This window comes from Pezoporus occidentalis, unplaced genomic scaffold (genome assembly GCF_034315485.1).
Source record: "Pezoporus occidentalis ecotype Australia unplaced genomic scaffold, CSIRO_AGI_Poc_V1 ctg59, whole genome shotgun sequence".
Taxonomy (NCBI): domain Eukaryota; kingdom Metazoa; phylum Chordata; class Aves; order Psittaciformes; family Psittacidae; genus Pezoporus; species Pezoporus occidentalis.
The window spans coordinates 3,583,793-3,609,030 of NW_026915932.1; the positions used below are offsets into that span (position 1 = coordinate 3,583,793).

Here is a 25,238-nt window from a genome sequence, read left to right on the forward strand (position 1 = left end):
GGAGAGATTGCTGAGGAGGAAACTTCATGTGCAGAATAAAAATGTTACAGTAGCCTAATCAATTAGGTACTGTTGACAAATGGGCTCAGGATAAGCAGTACAAAGTATTGTGCTTTGGTAGTGGTCAAAGAGTCAGAGAGAAGGTGTTACATGATATCTATATTAATATTTCCACAGGTTAAATGTGATCCACTGCAGCAGCAGGACCATGGGAAAACTGGTATCTCAAAATCATGCATCTCCGATGCTAACATGAAACCTATTTGCTTTGTTCACCAGTAAAAAATACCACAATAATGCACTAGATGCTGAGAGTATTGGTTTGTCATTTTAAACCTGGTAACAGGATTGAAAGCCATCTAGAATATAATTTTAGGTAACAAATATCATGCTTTGGATGTAGACAACCAATCTTAAGCATCAGAAGAAGGTGTGCCTTTGAAAGCAGACGCTATATTGTCTCTTTGGATGCTGCCTGTACAGAGGTTAATCTTTCCATGCCCGTGACAGGCCTTTCAGCCTCTCATTGTAGCAACAGTTGCCACAGGTTGAAGCGACAACACATATAACCAACTTAAATATTCAGCTTCAGCTACATGGTGACGCTTGGATGGACAATGTACGCAGCAAGTTGTAACATTTCTTCCCAAACAAATCTAGAAGCCTGCTGGAAAAATGCAGCACTTAATTGCTCAAGCCTGACTCATGAAAATGACCGCTCTCTACACATAGCTCTCCACTGACTTGACTGTATTTTTTCATAAGAATAACAGCAGTGGGTGTAACAGGGTCATTCCTACAACAACATTTCTGCAGCGCGCCATACCACACAGCAAAGAACACCTTCAGGAAGGTTCTCTTTGCTTTTGGGGGGTGGGCTGAAGGGCTTACGTATTTGTGTGGGGGGATGCTTATAGATGTATAACATGTACAACTTTATTTCCCTCTTTTAACCTCTTTGGAAATGCAAAGCTAAACAAGACTTTTGGAGTGACTAAGAAACATGTAGGTGAGAGATCTGTCAGTTCTTAATTGAAGGATGGCAAGTGCTAAGTTCTTACAAAAAGCATTTGTTTTCCTGTAACGGTTCAGCAAAATTAGTTGTGTGGCAGAAGCTCAAAAGCAAAGATATGCATTCTCATCTAGGCAAGACTGACTGGCTGAAGGGACTTTTGCCTCAGTACAAATTAAAATCAAACTCAGTACACTGCCAAGATGAGAAATCACTTATTCCAGTATAAATCGAGATTAACTTGCCTGATATCTAAATATTCTAAAAAAGATCCATTCTCATGTAATTCACAGAGCCCTGTAGAGAATTTGAATTGCTAAGTTAAAACTGAAGGAGCAGCATAAAACTCTTCTACAACCACACTGTTCACCTTTGTATATCAGAAACACACAAGAAAAAACATGTCTGGGGGTATTGGTGTGGGCTATTTGGGAGAGGGGTGGAGGGATGGTGTGTGTTTATGAGAGTCACAGGCCAGCCACCTGTACCATGGCTCTGCCACGCATGGAAGACAAAGCAATTACATGTGTATATCTACAATCTGAGCTTTGCAAACCATACAGACATGCTTGTCAGTGAGTTCCTGCAGGGAAACCCCAAACACTGGAAAAACTTTAAGGCAGGAGATCAGACCTGTAGAAACCCCAGAAAACAGTAATCTTTCTCCAGCTGTCGTGCTTTGTTTTACATGTTTTTCAGGTGTGCGCCGAGATGATGACTACTTTTAAGATACGGTTTACTCTTACTTTGGACAAAAGAGCTCTGTACAATATATAAAGAAAGAATACAGTCAGTTGCAGGCACAATACAGAAATCCAAATTTCATTAACTGGAAACATCTTCTAAAAAGAACTGGTGCTCCTTAACAGTTCCTTGTCACTTTAACACAGATCAAGACTAACACATCTCAGGATCATGCAGTTGCACTGATTAACAGCTAGCATTAAAATGTACTAGAAGGGAGCTACGTGGCTCCATCACGTTTTAGTTTTCTGTGTGCCCCATGACTATGTCATAGCTTCAGTTCAGCACAAAGCAACATGTAATTTTTATGCTTCTTATCTGCAGCTGGGGACCAGTAATCTTTAATTATAGGCAGGAAGATTCCTGAAAAGGTATTTCTACCAGAATGTACAAACTTTATCAGTGATGCTTACCAGTGAAAGTGGTCAGAAATGTTATTTATTTCAGTATTTAAGAATAGGTAAAATACTAACTGAGCTTTCTTACGTATAAAAGGCTAAGAAAATAAGCTTTATTCACTTGATGACTTGCATTAAGCTGTGTGTATGTGAACGGGAGCTGAATGGGAACTGAACTGAAATGTTTTCTGGTTTCCACAGCCCTAATTCTGTAATACATCACTGGTTTCACTGAGCACAGGTAGGCTGGGGGTTTCTTAGTTTGAAATGTCTTTCTCAAAGTACTTTTTTAGCTTACTGATATCCCTATTTCCTAGCACATGTTGCAGGCTTAGTATAATGAGTATTAGAGAAGGGAAAGAAAAATAAATTTAGTGTCATACTGAAATTCCTGGAAGGCAGGAAAAGGACCATTATAGGATCACACTCTAATAAAATCCGTACCTATTATTCAAAAGTACACAGCAAAGAAATTTAAGATGGATACTTCTCCTATGCACAGATATTTGTCCTATGAGGTGGTATAACAACAGCTACATAAAACAGACTAATATCCAAATTAAACTTTATACGGGAAGAAACAGTAAAACAGACGATACCATCGGAAGAAAAGGAACTGTAATTATTGGTGCTTCTTTTCACAGTGGAATTTGGGTATGGGTGGAAAGAGTTTGCTATTTATTTTTAAGTTCTACCCCTTCAGCCATTTTATAAACAAACTCGCCTAAGATTATAGTGCAGCCTTAGTCCTGTCTCTATGGAGAAAGTCTGCAAACCTTTGTTTAAGAGTTTCATAAGAGCTCTATGCTATTTAGGTTTCCTTTACAACATGTTTATTAAGTTAGATAAATCCATTCTTGACTTCTGAATTAAACAAAGTAGTGAAGTGTGCAGGAGTCTCAACTTTCACTACAGCTTGTTTCAAGCTTGTGATGTAGTGTCTGAGGTTAATTCTCCAGTGGGTCCCTGAACTTAAGAAAAGGAAATGAGCACATTTCAGAGGAGGGGTAAAAGGGCTAACGCAACTACTTCAGGTAATACTACACAGGCTGGGGGGGGGGGATGAACGACTCCTTGGGAAGGTGGTAGTATGTTCCCTGCACTTTGAATAACACTTTACTGCCATCAACTATAGCCAACTGATACCACCATTTGAAAAACACAGTAACAATGGATTGGGCCTTTTAAAAGATCTTTTAGCCTCTCCTTGACATTTCAAATATAAGTGTCAAATATTGCCCAGACATTCTGTTTTGTTTTGTTGGTGTTTTGTCTCGCTCTTCATTTTCAAGACTGGGCATTTTTCCAAGAGCTGCACTCCAGCTTGTGGCTTGAATAATTTTGTGAATTGCTGTAGCCCATTTTATTCATAGGGTCAGAGCAGATGATTATAGTCATCTCTTCTGGTCTTAAAAGCTAAACAACCCTGTGCTAGCCAAGAAATCATAATGTTTCAAGTGGTAGAATGCTTTTTAATGAAACATCTCCGTAGTCTGTAATTTTCCTAACATGTCAATGACAGTCAAAACTTAATGGAAGTTGCCTCTGTCTCTTCTTAAAGAACACCCCCCTCTAATCATTTATTTTGTATCAAGGCAGACGTGTTTTCCCACAGGACAGAGAAATTCCAACTGGGGTGCCATGCGTAATATTGCTTTTCTTCAGTTTAATTTAATTATTTTAGAGGATTATTCTTTTTCTTCAATTGGGCGAGGTTTTGACACATTTTCATTTCCATCACCAAGATGGAAGGAATCACACTTAGGAATTCAAATCAATTCATTCTGTCAGCTGACTGTGGGTTTTTTTATTATTCAAGTGTCCATTTTTTCCAAACCATTTTTTAATTCACCACATGAAAAGCACCTCTTCCCATACACCTTTCCTTTTCTCTATTCGTAGACGTTTACATTTGTAGTACAACTAAAATTAATGATGTAGAGCTTTTAAATCGCTAAAAATGCAGAATTTAAACGTTAATTCTGTGCTACCTGTTCAAACCCAAATCTTCTGAAGTGATGTAATGATAGAATGGAATTGAACATACTAGCATTGAATGAGCTACAGTTTTTCATGTTATTTCACACCAACCAATTAACATTCTGGATTCTAAAATATCAATTAAAAAGGCAAAAATTCTCATTTTTCATCTCCTTGAAACATACAAGAAGAAAATCTGTATATACAGTAAGATAAGACATGAAATGTTTTAATTCTGCTCAATCTAAATCCTCAGTCTGTGAGCAGTTTTGAAGCTAAAGGGGTTAATTAAAGAGCAATTCCTCCATGGCAAATGAAAATGCATTTCCTTTTTCTTCAGGTGAAATGAAGTAGTTTTCATTGGCTACAGTATTTCTAGAGCTAAAATGTAGAATACAAAAGCTGTTTCCACAAAGACTGGACAGTCATGTATATGAATAAGTACACCTATATAAATGCACCATACAAGAAAAGAGATGGGAAAACAGAAGCCACGAAAAAGTACAAAGCTGTCTGCTATCTAACAGCTCAAATATAGCTGGCAAAATTCCTGCATTTCTTTTCCAGGGAAAAATGACAACATTTTTAAATTTCCTTTCTTTCTAAATCAGAATTGAACCACAAATTTCAAAATGCCCTTCAGCACAGACACTTAAAAAAATCATGTTAAGTAAAACCAGAATGAGTTTTGAAATTAATACAGTATAATTAATAAAAGAGAATAAAGAGAATGCATTAGCATTGAGTCTATTGACGTGAAAAGTCTAGATTTTTTTGTATTTGCTGTATCAGTACATTACAGTGAAATCTTTCTAGGCTGATATAAAGTTATTTAATATAAATATAACCATCATATTTTTGCACATATAATTGGAAGTCCTTCTAGCAAATTTCAAAATTCACTCAAAGGCACACATTAGATCTCACAAAATAATCCTCTTTTACTGGGACAGTGATGTAACTAAAGCTACAATCCAAAATCTTAGGAGTATATAAGAACCTGAGGACCTGGGGACACAAGCTTTGGCAGTATAAACATCCTCTACAATCCAGACATGGGGAACTTCAGAGCAAGTCGAAGTATCTGCTCTGATATTTTCTCTCTGCAGCAGTGGGAAGGACTCACAAAAGGGTGGAAGAGAGAGAAACTCTGATCATAAAACACCACTCAGGCACTCACTAGGGCAAGGGAGCTTATGTGTCCAAGCAGCTGAGCTAGCAATAATGAGTTTTAATTTGCTGCTAATGTACAGCTGCAGCGGGAGAAACAGGAGTGATATCTGGGCAATTTTTTCTGAGCTACAACAGCAGTGTTGCTCCCATCACAGCCAACACATTCCCTAGACTAGCAGTACAGTTTACACACTATTCTTCCTTTACATTTGTGCTCTAAAGTACAAGCTTGCATTTATTACACCAGTTTTCATTCTGCAACAGCAGTATATTGCTGTAAATTAGGAAGCCACCTGTGAGCGATCAGATCTGATTTTCCTACAGCCTTTTGTAACTTATTTTGTAACATCATTTACACAGAAGCCAGATTCCTAGCCTTCTTTTGTCTATCTAGCAGCTACTAGAAATAAATTCACAATGGAGGAATTCCTGATACCTTTTCCTACAAAAGATGCTTTTTGGGGGGTGGTGGAGGGAGAATATGTGAGACTACTGGTCTCACAAGTCTGTCAGCTGTTACAGTTGCTGGCTGCAGGTTTCCCCAATACTGCAGAGGTGTCTCATTTTTAGACCATGGTTGAAATCTATGCTTTGCCTAGCAAGGCAGGTTTGGTCAGTTAAGGACTGGGTGATCATCTGTTGATTAATAAACAGGTAAGTATCATAGCATCCAAGAATGGGAAAGAAAGAAAAGTTTCTCACTCCCACAGAAATTAGTACACAGCCCAAATCTCTCCTTCCACCACTGAGGCACAAGACCAGAGTGTTGCTAGAATATAGAGTGTGCCATAGCAGATCACACTAAATGTTCACTGAGACCAGGATTTGTCTCTAGCAGGATTACAAATGAGCTGAGCATGGAAAAGCATTCCTACTATGGAAGTCTTTCCGCCCTTCTCGTACTTTCACGAATACCTCCCAGTTATGCTACATCTTATTTGAGATGAAAGGGTTGGAACTGGGTGCACTGTTCAGTGCATGGGTGAACATCATATAGTTATTCTCTAGTCTTTTTTTCTCACTTAATGCTTGGTTAACTTTTTGGCTGCTACTGAGCACTGAGACAGTGTTTTCATGGAACTAACTATTAAAATTCCAAGACGTGATCCTGAATCACAACGGCCAGCTCAAAGCCTACAATTTTGTATGTGAATTTAGGATTGCTTATCCCCTTATGCATCAGTTTAGATTTATACATATTAAATTTCATTTGTCTGCACAATCTCCTGAGATACTTCTGTGTTTCCTTAGGGGTGGTCTTCACGTTTACTACCCTGAATAACTGATATCCTATCATCTCCAGGCTTTCTCACCTCTCTCTTAATCTGCTTGTCCCAATAGTTTATGGTATGCTTACCAGGACACACCCCAGAAGAGATTCATCAGAACTCCATTAATGACATCCCTTGTGTATTTTCTTGGGTTTCCTTAAAAGTCTTTGGCACAAGACTTCATCAAAACCCTTTCAGAAATACAAGTATAGCAACTAGTTCACCCTTATTCACACTTCCTTATTGACCCGTTCAAAGACCTCCAACAGATTTGTAAAGCACGGTGCGTGTCTCATCAGAGTCAGCAATGGTATGAATAGTTACCTTTCAAAATTTCCTTTTAAGTTTTAGTCAACATAATCAGACAACTGTCAATGGATTACAAGCAGCCAAAATGTAAGCGGAAGCATCTCTGCTTATTTAACAGATTGTGCTCATTTCAGTCAAAACAAGACTGGGCCGTTGAAGTACCAGGTGCTTGTGGGTCTTTGCTGAATCCAGTTTACTCACTAGGAATCTGTAGGCATGGCCATAAGGAACCTGAAAGCTTTAGCCTACTAAGTAACTATCATTGAAAATGAAAGTTAGGGTGCTGAAAACGGCCTAAAGAGGGTTAACAGCTCATTAGCAACCCCAAATTTCCTAAGCTTTCCTAGCAATCTCAACCAGATTAGTTATAGATAGGAAATACTAAATTGGGATCACACTGACTTGAAGGACTGAGGAAATGCTAGATTTCCTACATCCATCATGTCCTTGCTTCAGAGAGATGTCACATCCTGCTGCTCACAAGCACACCAGCAAGGGCATAAATGTTAGAACAACCCATATTTCTGTTATTCAAGGAATATTTGCCACTGTCCTCTCTCTATGTTCCATAAACATCCAGCCATGTCAGGGAAGAAGAAAAAGTAATCTACCGTCTTCACAGCAGAGAGAGCTTTCAGTCACAATTGGGAATTTCTGTATATCCCCTTCCCTATTGTGAAAGAATAAATAAATGCCAGACAAAAAAAAAGATTAGCTTTTTCTAGCCCTCCCCTGCCACCATGCAATGATCTATATGTTAATTTATAATAACACAGAAGAAAATGGATGCAATGGTTTAAGTAGAAGAGACAGGAGAACAGATCTTGTGGAACAGGAGCTTAGTGAACAGGAATGCAATACCTGTAATTCACTATTCTGAGAACATGAACATTAGATGGAAAAAGTACTTCTAGGAATAAGTCAGCGGCTGTGCTGCTATCAGTCATGCTCCCTCGCTGTGGAATACAGGTACAATGCAACAAGCACTGAACAGAGCAGTAAACAGATGGGCTTCCACCCCACTGCAAATTTTACCGAGTATTTGTACATTTGTTTTATCAGAAAGGAGAAAATAAAAGGCTTTTTGCTCTGTTTTTACAATATAAATACCTTTTATAGAATATGGGTTTATCTGTCTTTGACATTCTTTTTTACAGGGGAAAAATGAATTACAAGTTATGAAAAGCATTAAACAAAAAGAAGTATGAAAGCAAATGTGGCTCAGTACTCTGATTTTCTAAAATGTTATTGTCAGTAAATAGCTCCTTTTTAATAGTGGCCCTAATAGGCTATTAACAACAGTAGCTAACAATTTCAAGGCAATTAATAATATTTTAAAATAATTAGATGGCTAATATATTACATTAGAGCATACAGCAAGCAGAAGTCTTGCTGATTATATATATTATTCTCCCTACTTGGCTTAATGAAGGTGTCTGGTTTTCGGATTAATTCATTCTTGCTCTATTTTTATTTTTTTAATCAGTGTAACTAACCCTCCCACACACTATTGTGGCATTAAAGCAGAAAGATGTGGATGAAGCAGTGAAAGAAACACAAAAAAGAACAGTAAAATGAAGATTTAGTTCCAAGTTTCAGAAACAGTTGTGCAAAGTAAAGAATTAAGATGTGGGAAATTAAAGAGAAAAGGCAGAAGCCTGAGTCAACATTTATTTAATACCTTCTGCTTAATGCTGAAAACGTAAATCTCTACACGGAGGTAATCACACCCAGATCATTCTGATTTTCAGAACAAAGCAATTCTTCTGACAAAAATATTACCAACTCCACAGCTTAAATGATTGTTTTTCCTGTTTCTTAAAAAAAAAAACAGAGAGAGAAGGGGGCCTTGGATAAAGGGAGATTTGTTCCAAATTGGGAGCTAATCTTTCAGGAAAGAATAGCAATGAATAAATTGTTTACAGTCAAAATCTTCTTATTCGTATTAGCCTATAACTACATTTCACTTTCAAATATTTGAGCATGTCTGTGTGCTCAGCAACTGTCTGCTGCTGTGACTGCACAAGTGAATTACCTTCACTGAAAGCCAGAATATACAAGTGCTCCTGCCCTGTGTACCAGAAACATACCATATCTTGCTTTTTACCCCAGGCTCACAAAACAATTCCAAAAATTCCATGGGGAAACGATCCCTGTTTTGGAGACATGGAGGTAGAGCAATCACTTCCTTTGAGTTTCCCTGTGTCCCAGGCTCAGCCCTACACAGTTGCGCACCTGATTCACACACACACACAGAGCAAACATCCCTCATGCTCCAGGCCTCTGCTCCAACTTGGAGGAAATCTTCCTGTTTCTCAGTGAAGTCTCAGCAGTCCTGACTGGCTAAAATGCTGTAATAGCAGAAGGAAATGTCAGGTCAACCTATCCACTTAATGAATTACCCTACTGCATCTTCTACCTACATGTAATCCTCGTCAGGATGCAGCAGGAGCTGGTAAATATCACAAAAAAACAACTGTTTAGTAAACAGGACAAAAATCACAAAACAAATTCTTTCAGCATGGAAAATCTATCCCAGATATCAGACCGAGGTAATATTTTAAATGTGAGTTTTCTATTAAGTTCTGTACAAATGGTCTCACTCAAAGGCTCCTGTATGAAGACAGGCTGAGAAAGTTGGGGCTGTTCAGCCTGGAGAACAGAAGGCGGCGTGGAGACCTCATGGCAGCCTTCCAGTATCTGAAGGGGGCCTGTAGGGGTGCTGGGAAGGGACTCTTTATCAGGAACTGTAGTATTAGGACAAGGGAGAATGGGTTCAAACTCAAACAGGGGAAGTTTAGATTGGATATAAGGAAGAAGTTCTTTCCTGTTAGGGTGGTGAAGCACTGGAACAGGCTGCCCAAAGAAGTGGTGAATGCTCAATCTCTGGCAGCTTTTAAAGCCAGGTTGGACAGAGCCTTGGGTGACATGGTTTAGTGTGAGGTGTCCCTGCCCATGGCAGGGGGGTTGTAACTAGATGATCTTAAGGTCTTTTCCTACCCAAACCATTCTGTGATTCTATTCTGTGAATGGTATGGTGATAAAAGTTGCCTGTACTATGAAATATAAAATAAAGCCTTTCCACCAGCAATGCCGTGTTAGATTTGTGCCTCCAAGACAATAAAACTACAGTAAATGACCATGCCTGCAAAATTAATATATTAATTTGCAAACATTCAGAAGACATGCATGCTCATCCCAAACCCAGCATGGCCCTTAATTAAGCATGCAGCAGCAAGTATGGATTCCCAGACAAGCAGTGACATGCACACTTACAGCTTACCACTTCTACTTTTGCCTTAGATCATGCCAATCACACAGAGCATCTTTTTTGCCCTACATTTGCACCATGTTTACAAGGAAGTAGTCTTTTTCCAAGACTGAGACTTCTCAAAGTACTGTTTTGCAGCTTTTGTTTTTCATATTGTAACCATGATAACAGATGTTGTTATCAGGCAGGGCCATATGAGGCAGGTTAATAATAAATGAATACCTGAATGCATCTTGACTCCCTGAACATTACTCTGTTTTATTACTGTAGTGACCAGTGAACATACAGATGCAATACACTGAGGTTCTCCCACTTCCTGAAGAATCTTTGCACTCAGGTTTTGAGTTGTTCAAAGCATTTTTTCAAGTAGTGCTATGTGGCAGATGACTGATTCCTTTTCTCATCAGAAACCCAAGGGACAGTCAATAATACTGTATCTAAATAGATATCGAAAAGTAAAATTTACTGGAAAATTCCCTTCCAACCTCTGTAGTAGTTTCTCTTGGCTATGTTGATTTGTGTATGACTTTCTCGTTACTTTTTCAATCACGGGGGAATGCAAAATGAGACATTTAACACACACATGCACTTATCAAAAAATAAACATATTACCAGTTTGTTGGAACATGTTGCAGTGTGTACCCTACAGCAGAGATAAGGACAAACCTTGGCCCACAGATCACAGGATAGCTCAACAACTGTTACTTTGTACCTTATCTGCCTTTGGTACCCACACATAGTCCCTCAGCTTCAAGCCAGCTGCCCAACTTTTCAACCATTACAGAACAGTACAGGCTTGAGCAGCAGCTCCCTCCGGTCAACGCCTCCCCCCTCCCCCCCAACCCCTCTTTAATAGTCAGTCTAATTACAGTTCTTTGAGGGCTGATGTGACAATAGGAGAGGAGATACAAGAGTTTAGATGTCTATTTACATGTGTATTATATACACACACTTGTGCATAGGCTATCAGCCTATATCCTACTCAAAAAATGGGCAGTGGAATCCAGTGAAGATGATAAAAGATGGAAAAAAATGTCCTTTCTGGTGCATCCTATCACTTGGAAAACTATGATTATTGAGCTGCCGGCAGAGAACAGAGACCTCATCCCCACACCAACCTCAAGGGCTGACAAGGGGCAGTGACAAGTGCTACCAGCTTTCCTTTAAACAAAATCTGAGAGAAGCATTTTATGCTTCCATCCTCTAAGAAAAAGGCACCAGGGCAGGAACAGAGACTCTTCTTCAGGCACAGAAGCCTCTTTTTGAAACACGCAGAGGAGAAGCCAGGTTCAGGGTTGCCAAGTACCTGATTTCAGGGTTCATTCTGTTACTGCATATAAATTTCTCTGGTGTGTGTTTGGCACAACATGTTATCCTAGACTGATCATATGTTCACAGATTGTGGAGAGTGTGTGAAAGCCTTTTTTGCTGTAGTTATTGGGCGAAGTCACGTCTGTTACCTGGTACTCATGCAGAGAAATCTGTAATCTGGGAGCAGATGGTCTGACTGAGTGAGTGAGAGAAAGAGAGAGGGAGAGACGCTGTCTGGAAGACTGCAGAGTTTTTTGCTCAGAGGAGATGAAAGAGGAATGAACAAACCCACCACAGCATGACAAAAACATGAAAATATAGGAGAATGTCAGTCCTGAAGGTCAATCCTTTAAAATTCACCAGCTGTCTATGCACCATATGTGCATATCAACACACCAAAAGAGCCCACCATCCTGTTGCACAGAGCGGGAGGTAACTTAGGCAGCCAAAAATTGCGGGATTGTAGACTTACCATTTAGAAAAATGACGCACTCCATAGCCTAAGCACACCGTCTGAAAAGAATCTGAACAAATACATTGCAACTTCTGCTCTGGATTTTTAACATTTGATAGCAATAACCTGGAACAGAAAAATTCACATCCTGGTCTTCAAGCACTGCCTTTGTGGGATATGCTGAGTCCTCAAACTGGTGACATCTTCCATCAGGACAAGCCCATCCTTCCCAATTACGTGAAACTGGCTACCATTACCAAATTGCAAGCATTGCGTTATTCCAAAATAAAATGAATTGTATCTAACCTACCATAAAGTCTTAATCAGCCTTCTTGACAGTGGGAATTTGGGTAATCAGCAGCCTAACCAAAACTACGGGGTGCTGCCCTGCTCACATGAGCACCCACCTTACTGGTAGGAGCTCACAGGAGCACACCCAGCTAACACAGACATGGATCACATTGTAGCTGTGGCAAAGTTGTTAACGTCCAAAAACCCCAGCTGAGGATCCAATAGAGTCCTAAGATAGCAGTCCCAGTAATCCCTTTATGGCCTTCAATACACCCCTGTCGTCATCCATGCCAGTTTAGTACATCTTTGCTCTGTCCCCACAGCTGCTGCTCTGTATCTGGTCACAGAGGAGGCATACCTGAAAAATGAACATGCCTCTTGTGTTCAAGTGAAAACTAATGATCATCCCAAGCCTCATGTTCCCAAACAGAACCCTACATGAGAAAGCAGCATCACAGCAACAGCAAGAGGTCTGGTGTGAGGTGCTGGTGCTGCCTGATGCAGCCACAGGCCCCTGGCATGGCAGGGCTATGCAGAGCAGATGGGGCTGGAGGAGCAGAGGTACCATCCAATCAATGCTTGGTTCCCAGAACCAAAGTGCCTATGTGTGACAGGTATTTAGGGAAAGCTGGACCTAGTAACAAAACCCCTCCAGCCCTGTGAATTACACACTGCAGGGACTCTCAGCATGAACCTTCCTAAAAGCTTCTCACATAAAGCCTACCTGCAGGAGCAGGAAAAAGAGGAGAATCAAGAAATTTCCCTCGTGTCCATCGCTGGATGAAATCAGTGGTATTGCCCTCATAGAAAACTGATTTGAAAAGATAATCAAGCCCTCATTGAAGAGGATGATTTCACCAGAAAGCTGAGGGGTTGCAATCTCACCAAATTATTGTCTGAATGAGACTGAATTTTCAGCCTTTTCAGCCTGCGGTTGAAAATTCTACTTGTAACACATCAGATGAAGCTGATTTTAAGAATACTTCAGTTTTTAGCCAGCACAAGATTTTACATTTGGGTGCTATCCAGTACTCCAGTTTTTCACAAGAAAGCCACATTGTCAGATACAGAGAAGCAACGCTATATTTTACTATTTATTCTTCCAGCAATGTGTCAGTCAATCTGCAGAGTTAATTTCCAAATAGGACCAAACAGGTTTTTTACCTCTCAATAGAACTGAGTGACTTCACCGGAACATTAAAAGGCAAAATTCCTTTTCCCTCTGCTCTTTCTGTCCTGATGAATGGCAGGAGAGGCAGGGCATAGTAACAAGACCCAGGATTAAACATGCTGCCAATGGAGTGAAAAAATCCATTCTTTGACAGTAACAAAATGATCTATCATCCCTCGTGCCTAAGCTACTGAAGAAGGCAACGTCCTTTTGGTCATTTTCAGTTATTAAAAGTAATTGCTTGGAGCCAAAGCTAGCTAAGACACTCTGGAAAATTATGAGGTATCTTACAGGAGAAATTAAATACAATATCTCATTGTGCAATACAAAACAAAGGCTTCAACTACAGTTCTGTGTCTTTGCCAAGTCAATTATATATACGGTGACCCTGCAAACATGCAAAAAGAGTAAATATCAACTTAAAAGGCCAGACAAGCATCTCTGCTCTCCCTCCCACTTGTGTATTTTTACCCCTTTCTGAGACAGGATGAATTACAAAAGCTGTGATGCCCTTCTTTTCTTCCTCCATAGCTGTAGGAAGAGGGCTCTTGTCTTCATAGAACAAGTTTCCCAGTCTCCAAAAGTCTGGTTAGGATGCAGGGAAGGTGCACAACCAGGTGGAACTGGACACAAGCAAGACACCTCTCTTGCAAGAACCTTTAAACTCCACACACCATCACTGAACACAGCACACAACAGAGTAAAAGCAACATTGGCTGTCTAACTGGGTAAACAGAGCTTCTGAAGCTTCACAGGAGCTGCAGATTTCAGAAGACGGGAAAATCACTATAAGTTTACACCTCGAGGGTATGCACATACCTCTCTAATGGCTCCTACCATCCTCTAGACTCTTTAGGCCCTTAATTCAGAAAATTGGACGATGCTCACCTTCTACCTGCAAATGGTGGGTGTCAGCAAAGAGAAGCCACTCAGATTACAGAACTGTGTAGAGAAACAGTTGATTCAGAAGCACTGTAATGTTCTTGGTAATTTGCTGTTAATTAGGCAGTGGGATTACAGACATCTGCATATTGCATGCTGCACACAAATGAAACATAAAAAAAGCCCTGGTTTTAAACAAAACGATCAAAGAAGTAGAAAAGCCATCTTCAGCTAAAGCTGAACAGTGAGTCTCAATACCTGGTAAGAGAGGAGCACATAACTGGGATCTAGGAAGACACTCAGAGAGGAAGAACAAAAGGACCCCAAATTAACTCTGAGTACACTATCACATTTTGACAGACACTAGCCCTCCAGCCCAGGCTAAAGTTATGAACTGGACAGGAGGGTGCCACTCAGGATGTGGCAAGAGTCCTTAAAGACTTTGCAGGACAGTGAGGAAGAACAGCCCTTCGGGTGTGTGTTTGGACTGCAGGCACAAACACAAGCATAGGCCAGGAAAAGGCCAGACGAGGAATGGTGTCACTTGAAAAGCTTGTACTTGCCAGCAGAGCGGGCACAAGCATAGGGCCAGTAGACAGCTCTGCTACAGAAGACGAATGTGCTATAAGCATGAAAGCAGATGGCACATGTACTACTTTTAAGTTGGATACTGGTGCAAAAGCCAGCAGGTTTCAATTACGAGAATGAAAAAGCACTAAGAGTAAACAAGTAAAATACACTCGTTTTATAGAGTATATCTAAGGTGTATCCTCCATCAGAAAGGAAAGCTAAAAGCATCTCATACCATGTTGTAATGCAGGTGAAACTTATTTTGGAAATAGCTATGGGATTGAAAAAGGCATAGGAAGTCTGCCATAGGAACACAGAAGTTTAGTGAAAGTACAAGATTCAGTTGAAGGAGCCCAAGCCAAAGCAGGGGGCTGCAAGAGCTTATTTCTCTGGAAATCATAGTGAGAACAATAAAATTAATGTCTTGCCCAGATTGCAATAGGGAAAAAAGACAAAATTCTTGGTTGCTACAAAAAAAAAGGACAAAGGGGTTAAATTTAGAGGTAATAAAATATCATCTTCCATTACCCAAAGCAAACAGATCAGAGACACCAAGTATTTCTCTACATTTCTCATACTCGGTAGGTCAGCAAGCATCTGGCCCTAGGAGAACTGCAGAAGCAAGGTTTCGGGAAAGACTGGAAGTTTCATCACCCTCCTGTGGGAGCTCTGCCGGAGTGGGGAATGAAGAAACCCAGTTTCATAAAAAAGGGAAAGAGCAAAAAGTTTATGACGGTCTGTGTTCAAAAGCAACAAAAGCTAATGGGACCTATTACCCATAAACCGTGCTATATGAAAAGCTGTATCAAAACTACTGCATAATTTTCACATGAGACTGAAAGGACAGAAGAGGCTTATTTTCTGTCACACCTCGCAACAGTTTCTCCTGGCACAAATACAGTGGAAGTATACCTGAGAGAGGCTGGAAGAGGAAGAAGTTAGAGGCCCTGGTATTCTGACTGCCCTAATATCCCTTTTCTGCAATGAAGCTAACTCTTTCTTACCATTGTGTCCTCAAGTGTTGGAACCAGACAATGCATGATGCATCTGAACTTGCTTTGATTAAACTTATACCGAGTGCCTAGCCTTTCACTCCTGCCACTGCCATAGTACACAAATTACTCCTATAGAAATGCAGCAAAGCCTGAGGTTCTCAGAAAACCATAATTCTCCTCACACTCAAATTTTCTGATGTGCAAGCAACAGGAACATGATTCTTCTGAGGGTACACAGTATCACTGCAAAACATGGTGCAGATGCAGAGGCTGAAAGAATACAATAACCATCACTTTCCTAGTACTTTCACAACCTTTAAGCTATAAAACAAAATAATTCCAGGTCTCTTTAATATGTTAATAGACCACACTGGGTAACCTCTAAGGTGCTGTATGATTTTATATGCAAGTGCAATTTTGGTAGCAATTCCAATAGATATAATTGTGAATGTAACAGCAGACCCTAAAGCTCTTCAATGCTGGTGCCAGATAGGCACACACACAAACACCCTGCAAGAACGTGCACGCTTGTTGAGCTCAATACTCGTTCATAAGAAGTTACTTGGCTCAGAATATAATGCCAGCTCTTGGCAAGGTTCTGGTGAGCCTGGAATCTGTAGAGGTTTCATTTATTGGTGCTGATGATAGGGATGAGTTAAATTACAGAAACTGGAATTGCTTTAACATTATTCAAGGGGAATGTTTCCAAAGAGCCGACTGTTGCAAAAGCCGACAATGTCTCTTCCAAAACGTTTGCTATTTCAGAGAACTCCAAGCTGCCAATGTCTAAAGTGCAACAGTTTCATTAAAAGAACCTGTGTTTGGTATTGAGCAACCTCTGCAGATTCTAAATGTGCTCAGTAATTTGCACTGCAAGCCCTAAACAGTCTGTCCTGGCACATTTGGAAATTAACAGAACCAAATTTCTGCCCAAGTCTCATTAGCGTATGTTTTCATTGAAGGCCATGCTAAATCAACCAACAAAGCAATCTTTTCTTTCCTCCACCCTCTTTATTTATATGCTAGGAGCTCCTTAGAGATCCAGTCAGGAAATAATTATTCTAGGTGCTGTACAAACATAGAACACAGAGACGATCCCATCCCAAAGAACTATTTTGGATGTATCTCCAAGAAGAGTCAAAATGGAGAACATCATAAGCAAGCAGGTAATCATAGACTCTGGTCATCAGCAGTTACACACAGGTGAGTTAATGAGAAAGCCTTATGACTAGCTGCTGGATTTCATGGTGTGCTTCAAGGTGTTTCAGACCTTTATGGAACAAGTTGAAGTCTACATTCTTTAGCTGAATTCATTCCATTTAAGTCAATATAATCCAAAAGAGATTTAATTCTCCATGTCACTGCGGAACATCTTCAAGTATAAATACATGTTTCAGTGGCAGGAATTGCCTTATACTTTGCAAAAGTTGCCATTTGTAAAAGTGTGAAAGACTTAGCATTATCTTAGACTTGCTGATTTTACATATTCCCAAGAGGTGCCCTGAAGAATCTGTTATTCAGGTAAAAATCCGTGACTCCCCATATTACAACTGTTCTTATCAAAAGTGCACGGTAACTGTTTTAGGAAACATGCCAAGCTGATCATTATAATTCATTTAATATGTAGGATCTGAGCTACTCAAGAAGGTAGAGCAATCATGAACCCTCATTTAATTTTGTGGGATGACACATCAATAACAAATGCAAAATTAAGACCTGAGGTGAAATCTTTGATTGCAATACTGAAGGAAAAATACGACTTACTTAAAAATAAAATTATAGTCATATGGAAAAGAGTGATTAAGGACAAATTATTCAATAGAGTAAGTGTGAATGTGCTCCTAACAGACAGGACAGTACATTTTCCTCAGCTCACGGACAGTCATTAGGAAAATGCTGTAGTACTTGTGGCCAGCAGGAACAGGCAGTGAAAACTCAGTTCTTGCTATGAACTCACAGCATGTTCCAGTGCTCAGCACTCCCTCTTCGTTCTCTGCCCCTGTCACAGAGGATATGTGCTTCAGCATTTGCTTTCATCAAGTCCTTCCCAGGGTCCATACACGAATCAATTCCACAGAATGGAAAAGAAGAGATTTTGCTGTCTTGCAAGTCATACATTTGAACTCACTCCACTCAGAGGGAGACACAGAGGTTTGGTTTTTCGTTTTGTGTTGGTTTCTTCTTTCTTTTTCTTGAATACTGGGAGACAACAAAGCTTTGTGTCTTTTAGGATACTACTCTAAGTGTGAGCCAGTGCAGGGCAGCCAGGAGAACAAGATGATACCTTACCTCTGCAGTCTTCAAAGTCAAACCCCCTACTGATGCGAGCATGGTCAGTATTTTGTGTTACTATAAAGCTCCCTCCTCCTGATCAGATGTGGCACATTCTCCCTATGCAGATAACAAATTATTTCTAGCAGGAACAAACTGCAAAGCATCGTACTTAGAATCAGAGAATAGTTAGGGTTGAAAAGGACCTTAAGATCATCTAGTTACAACTGCCCTGCCATGAGCAGGGACACCTTACATTAAACCATGTCATTCAAGGCTCTGTCCAACCTGGCCTTGAACACCGCCAGGGATGGAGCATTCAAAAATTCCCTGGGCAACCCATTCCAGTGCCTCACCACCCTCACAGCAAAGAATTTCTTCCTTACATCAAATCTAGACTTCCCCTGTTTAAGATTTGAGCCATGAACTTGCTCCTTCTTTTTCAAGCTGATCAAGTACAATTCCACTAACTCTTCTCACCTCTTCAAAACCTTTGGTGTCTGTAATTTCCCCAGCCTTTCCATAGAGGTGGCTCATTTAAACCACCCACAACTGCACTGACAAATCAGAGGGTTGGTACTGATAGGAGATTATGGAGCTATTGCATGTAAAGGACGTTTAATATGTCGTACAGTTAAAAGAACAAGCCATACAGAACACCTTTTGCTCAACAACCTTTTAAGGACTAGGACCTATGTACACACATTAGAGGCACATGTATTCTCACCAAACTTGTCCAAGCCAGAACATGTCCTGAAAAAGAGACTATTGCACCTGTTGTAGCTGAGCATGGAGGAGTCATTTGAACTTGCTGTTAGTTTTCTTTACTCTTGTTTCATTAACTTATCTTGAGCATTTAGAGTACTGTACTTCTAACACTTTACCAGGATTCTTATAACACAAAAAGCCAGTTTTGGAAGAGCACTTTTCTCTGCATGGAGACAATTAAAGTGAACTCCGCAGTGGTGTCAGGATTCACATATTGAGATTGGATGCAAGAAACATTAAGTTCAAGTCCCAGCTCTGCTAGTATCTAAGGACAAGCCATTAACAACATTTCTTCGGCTAGTGGGACTATGCATTCTTCAGCATGGGTGAAACAGAACTATGTGTTTGCACAGCTCCTGATCCTCATAATTATAACGGTGCTGATTAACCTAAGCAAGCAGCAGGCATGCAAAAGGAGAACAGAATTTTTGCTACAAGCATGATTTCACTTGACTCTTCAAGAACAAAGCTTAGCTTTCCTTCAAGGGAATCAAATCTTCTGAAATCAGGTGGTTTTTCTTACCTGCTGAACTGCTCCCTGCAGTCCTGTTCCTATTGCAGGAGTGTTGAGAAATTGTTTCTTCTACAGCCAGCATAGCTCACCACTCACCCTGTTAAAAAGTGCATCATGGACATTGCTTCAATCTCTAAAGTCACTCCTTACAATCTCCTACTACTGAGCAGCCCTAGCTTTTCCTAATCTAAGGTTGTGGGTTTTTTTTTTCCTTTTTATTTTTTTCCTTTTATTTATTCATAATTTATTGGTTTATTATTCCTGTCCCCTTTCTGAAAGCTCTCAAAGGTGCACTTTAAAATACAATATTGGTGAATAGTTCTGCCTCTCCATGGCTCAGGACATAGAACAACACCTCCTGATCACAGCCGAAAAAGATTGTCTCATGCTCAGTTGCCACCCTGGGTAGCAGCAGTACAAGTGACTCCCAGCAGGGCTGATTTCACAGGGCCTCTGAAAGGAGCCACATGTACAGCAACACGTACAACAAAGTTGAGAGGCATATTGAAAAAGTTAATTTAAAACCCAATTAAATACATTAGAATCATATTATTTCCAGGAATATTTATATGACTTTTTTTTTTTGTATTCAGAAAATTGTCTGGAGTGTTTCTGATGCTAAAAAAGCCTTGTCAGACTACTAGATCAGCTACAGATACGTAGTTCATGTCTACACCCTTTACATTCCCACCGAAAGGTAGTGGGAATCCACTCCTGCTCAGAGGGGAGCTGGGAAAGACACTGGGTAATTCAGTCTCTAAGCACATACAGCCCGTGACATCTCTGCAGAGCATGCCAGCAAGCATAGCAGTTGTGAAAAGAGGTGTTTAACCCAAGTGATGTAACCTGCTACAGTTCACTTGGTGTCTTGCAGAGACTGTGGCTTCCATTCAAAGCATTACAATCTCTATCCCAAATCCAATTCAGCCCAAAGAAAGAGTTGTTACAACAACTCAAATGGTGCCAGTATTTCTCAGAAGGCTCCAACACATTCTTTGTTACGGTTATTTTTATTTCTATAGCTCAACAATGCCCGCTGCAGGAATAGATGGGGACCCACTCTGATTTCATCCACACTACTAAGAGTCAATGAAGCAAACTGTCACTGCAGTATAAATTGGAATAATTGATAACTGTACTAACATGATAATAATTTCATACCCAGGTAGCACCTCAAAGCTGCAGCCAAGACTGAAGCCCTGCTGGCTTGGCATTATACAGACACCACGAGGGACAATCCTTGTCCAGGCATGCTTACAAGCAGACAAGACAGGCTACATGTAATAGGGAAAACAAAACCACAAAGGAATTAAACGTCTGGCTGAGGGTTACACCAGCCAGTCAGTAGCAAAGCCAAAACTAGGATCCAAGTTACTTAGTCTACTAGATATGGCAATGGGAACTATGTGGCCTGATTAGTCCAGAGTCTCTGGCAAGACCTGCTTAAAGTCCTTGGCTAATATTTAGGGACATTATTTGTACTCTGCTCTACTTTGTTTGCCGCCTTCTCTCAGAATGGAAACTTCTGTGACGGAAACTGGAAAGAGCTCCTTCACATGAATGGTGGCGGTGATGACTGCTATGGGATGAAGCAGATGAATAAGTAACTCCACCAAATCAATAAAAATAATTCCTTTTACTGCAAAGTAATCTTCCTCTCAATGTTCATAATGATAGCTGTTTATTATCTATGCTAGGATGGAAGTTACTCTATTTTTTATTGTATACTGAAAACATATCTTGCTAAATGAAGGGTATTACAGCTTCAAACATGAGATTTTATGTAAGTCAATATAGAGTTTTGAAAATAAGAGCCCATATTTAGACCCAAAATTTCTGTTTGGGGTACTTGGTATTTCTTTTTTTGAGTACTTTTTTGGGTACTGCAGCAGATGGTTGAGCTGTGGGACGCTGTCAATCGGCTGCGAGATGTCAGGGAAGCTGGACTGCTTGCTCCAGGCCCAAACTGTTAAGAGGCCTCAAGCGCCCCCTGTAGCTCATAGAGGAAAGAAGGAGGCTGTTAACCCAAGCAGTCAGGTGAAGTTCCTGATGACTGGAAAAAGGGAAATATAACCCCATTTTCAAGAAGGGGAAAATGGATGACCCGGAGAATTACAGACCAGTCAGTCTCACTAAGGGGAAATCCTGCCTGAGCAATTTGGTGGCCTTCTATAATGGGGCTACAGAACTGATGGACAGGGGTAGAGCAGTTGATGTCATCTACCTGGACTTGTGCAAAGCGCTTGACACTGTCCCACACGACATCCTTGTCTCTAAATTGGAGAGACATCAATTTGATGGATGGACCACTCGGTGGATAAAGAACTGGCTGGATGGCCGCACGCAAAGAGTTGTGGTCAATGGCCCAATGTCCAGCTGGAGACCTGTAATGAGTGGTGTCCCTCAGGGATCGGTGTTGGGATCGGTCTTGTTTAACATCTTCGTCGCTGACATGGACAGTGGGATTGACTGCACCCTGAGGACGTTTGCCGATGACACCAAGCTGTGTGGTTCGGTTGATACCCTGGAGGGAAGGAATGCCATCCAGAGGGACCTTCACACGCTTGTGAGGTGGGCTGATGCCAACCTCATGAAGTTTAACCATGCCAATGCAAGGTCCTACACCTGGGTCGGAGCAATCCCAGGCACAGCTACAGGTTGGGCAGAGAAGAGATTCAGAGCAGCCCTGGGGAGAAGGACTTGGGGGTGCTGGTTGATGAGAAAATGAACATGAGCTGGCTTCAGTGTGCACTCACAGCCCAGAAAGCCAACCATATCCCGGGCTGCGTCAAAAGCAGCGTGACCAGCAGGTCAAAGGAGGTGATCCTGCCCCTCTACTCTGCTCTTGTGAGACCTCACCTGGAGCATTGTGTGCAGTTCTGGTGTCCTCAACATAAAAAGGACATGGAACTCTTGGAACAAGTCCAGAGGAGGGCCACAAAGATGATCAGGGGACTGGAGCACCTCCTGTATGAAGACAGGCTGAGGAACTTGGAGCTGTTCAGCCTGGAGAAGAGAAGGCTGCATGGAGACCTCATAGCAGCCTTCCAGTATCTGAAGGGGGCCCTATAAGGATGCTGGGAAGGGACTCTTCATTAGGGACTGTAGTGATAGGACAACGGGTAACGGGTTCAAACTTAAACGGGGGAAGCTTAGACTGGATATAAGGAGGAAATTCTTTCCTGTGAGGGTGGTGAGGTACTGGAATGGGTTGCCCAGGGAGGTTGTGAATGCTCCATCCCTGGTGGTGTTCAAGGCCATGTTAAACAGAGCCTTGGGTGACATGGTTTAGTGGGAGGTGTCCCTGCCCATGGAAGGGAGGTTGAAACTAAATGATCTGAGGGTCCTTTTCAACCCTAACTATTCTATGATTCTATGAGTTTATTTATGGTTAATTTCTTGAATAAGCCTGCATATATTACATGGGAATTGGAAAATCAGCCCCCTTCCCCCTATGTTGTATTAAGTATGTGAAAAAAAGCTTATACATCATCTGGTTGCCAGTCATTTACGGTAAATGAGATTTGAATTCCAGACTTTGGAGTGCAGCCATTTAGGATATGCAGCTTTGCAAAGTATTTTCCACAATGAACTCTCCAGTGATTTCAAGGTACCTTACATTAACCTAAAGCAATTTGTTAGTGCAAAACTCTCTAAATTACTGACATATCTGGTCAAAGAAAAACATGATAAATCCAATGCTGGGATTATAGTCATTGTACTGTGGCAAGAACAGGATTTTTGAGAAGCTCGCCTGTTTGGATCAATCAGCATAGTTCCTCACAGTCCAAAAATGAAATTAAAATGCTTTCAAGAGAAATAGGTGCCAGCTCAATGCACAGCTTTTATGCAGTACAAGATTGATTTCGAGTAACATTAGTTGTTTATGTGGAATAAGCCTACAAGCAATGTCAGGGAGCCTACACAGTAAGAGGCCTAACAGAAGCTGATTTGCAGATTTGGGCCCTTTTAATCAGAAAGTATGAGTGTTATTTCTACAGCTGCATTTTTATAAACCAAAGCCACCATGTACCACATGTATTACAAGTCTACCTTTTCTAGACAGGGGCCCAGATACAGTTAGTCTGTGAAAATTCCACTGAGATTTCTGCAACCAAAATCTTGCTCCTTCCCAAAACAAAAGCTTACACTTGTTCAGATGATGCAAGGAATTAAAGTCACTGCAAATCAGCTGAACTATGGTAACTGTCTGGATGAATTCACAGGCCCACTACAAGTTTAATTCAATTGAATTTAGCCTGCTATTAAAGAGGGCTATCCAACATGAGTTACATTACCATACAGAAATAAATATCATAACTTGGATGATGCACAGTATCTTGTGCAGCTGCATTACCTAAATGCATTTTTTTAGTTCAATTTATGATCTTGTGTTTATATGTAGGTGTCACACATTTACAAGATGATAGAAGCCTGTAGACACAAACTCTCTGGAATTTTTTTTGAAATTCAAATCCAGAAATGCAAACAGATTCTATTGTGGCTTCAGCTCATATCTGATGTTTAGTATCTCGTACTTCTCACTAAGCTGAAGGCAAATCCCTTTTTAGTTGCGAGATCTTAAACATATTTCCTTTTCTCATAAGCTATCTATTTTCTGTCACTATTTCTAATAGCACTCCCTTTGCTGACTAATGCACTCTGTGATGGTACTTTAGAGAAAATCACTTATTCTACTCCTTTTAGGGGTTTCACTCACAGGAAAACATCCTTGTGTCTTTCAAAGTGTTTATAATTTACCTGTCAATGCCTGCATAACAAAAAGGGGTCTAGTGTGCAGAACTCAAGACTGCAGTATAGTATGCACTTAGAACGTGTGAATCTACAGGCCTCGATGCACATGTTCACCACGCACAAGTTCTCATGCTATCAGAGACCCAAAAGAAGGCAGTAGCTGAAAACTGAGCCTTAAGATTGGCATTGCTAGCAATTCTCAACACAGCAGGGCAGGAGGTTCATAGGGTTTGTTGTATTAATAGAGAGCATGGACACACATGCTTGAAATTTTATAGTGCTTTCCATATCTTGCCTAAGTCACTAGCTATGGAACAACTTTCTTCCTTTCTGGCATATCTGCTTACATAGGTCTTTGCCAGTCTAATCAAGGCTGCACAGGCTTATTCTATAGCTGAGTGTGCTCTTTGATGTATTCCTACTGAGGGGAAGGGTGAAGACATTATTAGAATATGTTTCAAAAGTTTCATGCTCTCTCACTGTCTGTTCTTCAGGAAAGGATGTTCTACATGTTAAGAGCCTTTCTCGTGTCTCTCAGAGCCTGATTCTCCATGCAACTGGGAAATGAAACATCACTGAAATCAATAGCATAGCAACATAAATGAGAGTCAAAATTAAATCTTGATATACAAGAACACATTCCTGCACATTAAGCATGAGTTGAACAGCTGTTTGGGCTTGGAGGTAATATAACCCTACTGTGGGCCAGCTTCCACACATGGTCATAGAGAGGAGGTATGACTTATTTCTTGCTAGTACAGTCGCTGGGACCCTCACCTCAATGTCAGCATCAACACCACCAAAAACCTTCCAGCCTCTGAATCAAAATATTAAATCCTGAGACCTCAAGCACTAGCTGTGGCTAAAACCACAGAAATCAATCCTTGACTTGAACACAAAACAAAGCACTGTACATTCATGCATTTTCTGTATGCAGTTAACATAACCCAACGTAATGAGGTTAGCCCAATGCTTAGCCAAATTCTGCAGTCCTTCAGCTCAACAAATTATTTCTGAAACCAAAAGGAATTATTGTTTAGTAGCCATCCACTTAGCCCTGGTATATGAGGGTGAAAGAGAGCAGGGTTTCCTCAGGAC

General features: G+C 40.7%; 1 long non-coding RNA gene across 1 annotated transcript in view; it reads right to left on the minus strand.

The window, feature by feature from the left end:
* Nucleotides 1-19,485, minus strand: part of LOC134174194 (uncharacterized) — a 27,970-nt gene extending 8,485 nt beyond the window's left edge. The window contains exon 1 of the long non-coding RNA XR_009968548.1: nucleotides 19,395-19,485. This is a non-coding gene — a long non-coding RNA (uncharacterized LOC134174194). The remainder of the gene's footprint in view (nucleotides 1-19,394) is intronic.
* Between the last annotated feature and the right edge of the window lie 5,753 nt (nucleotides 19,486-25,238).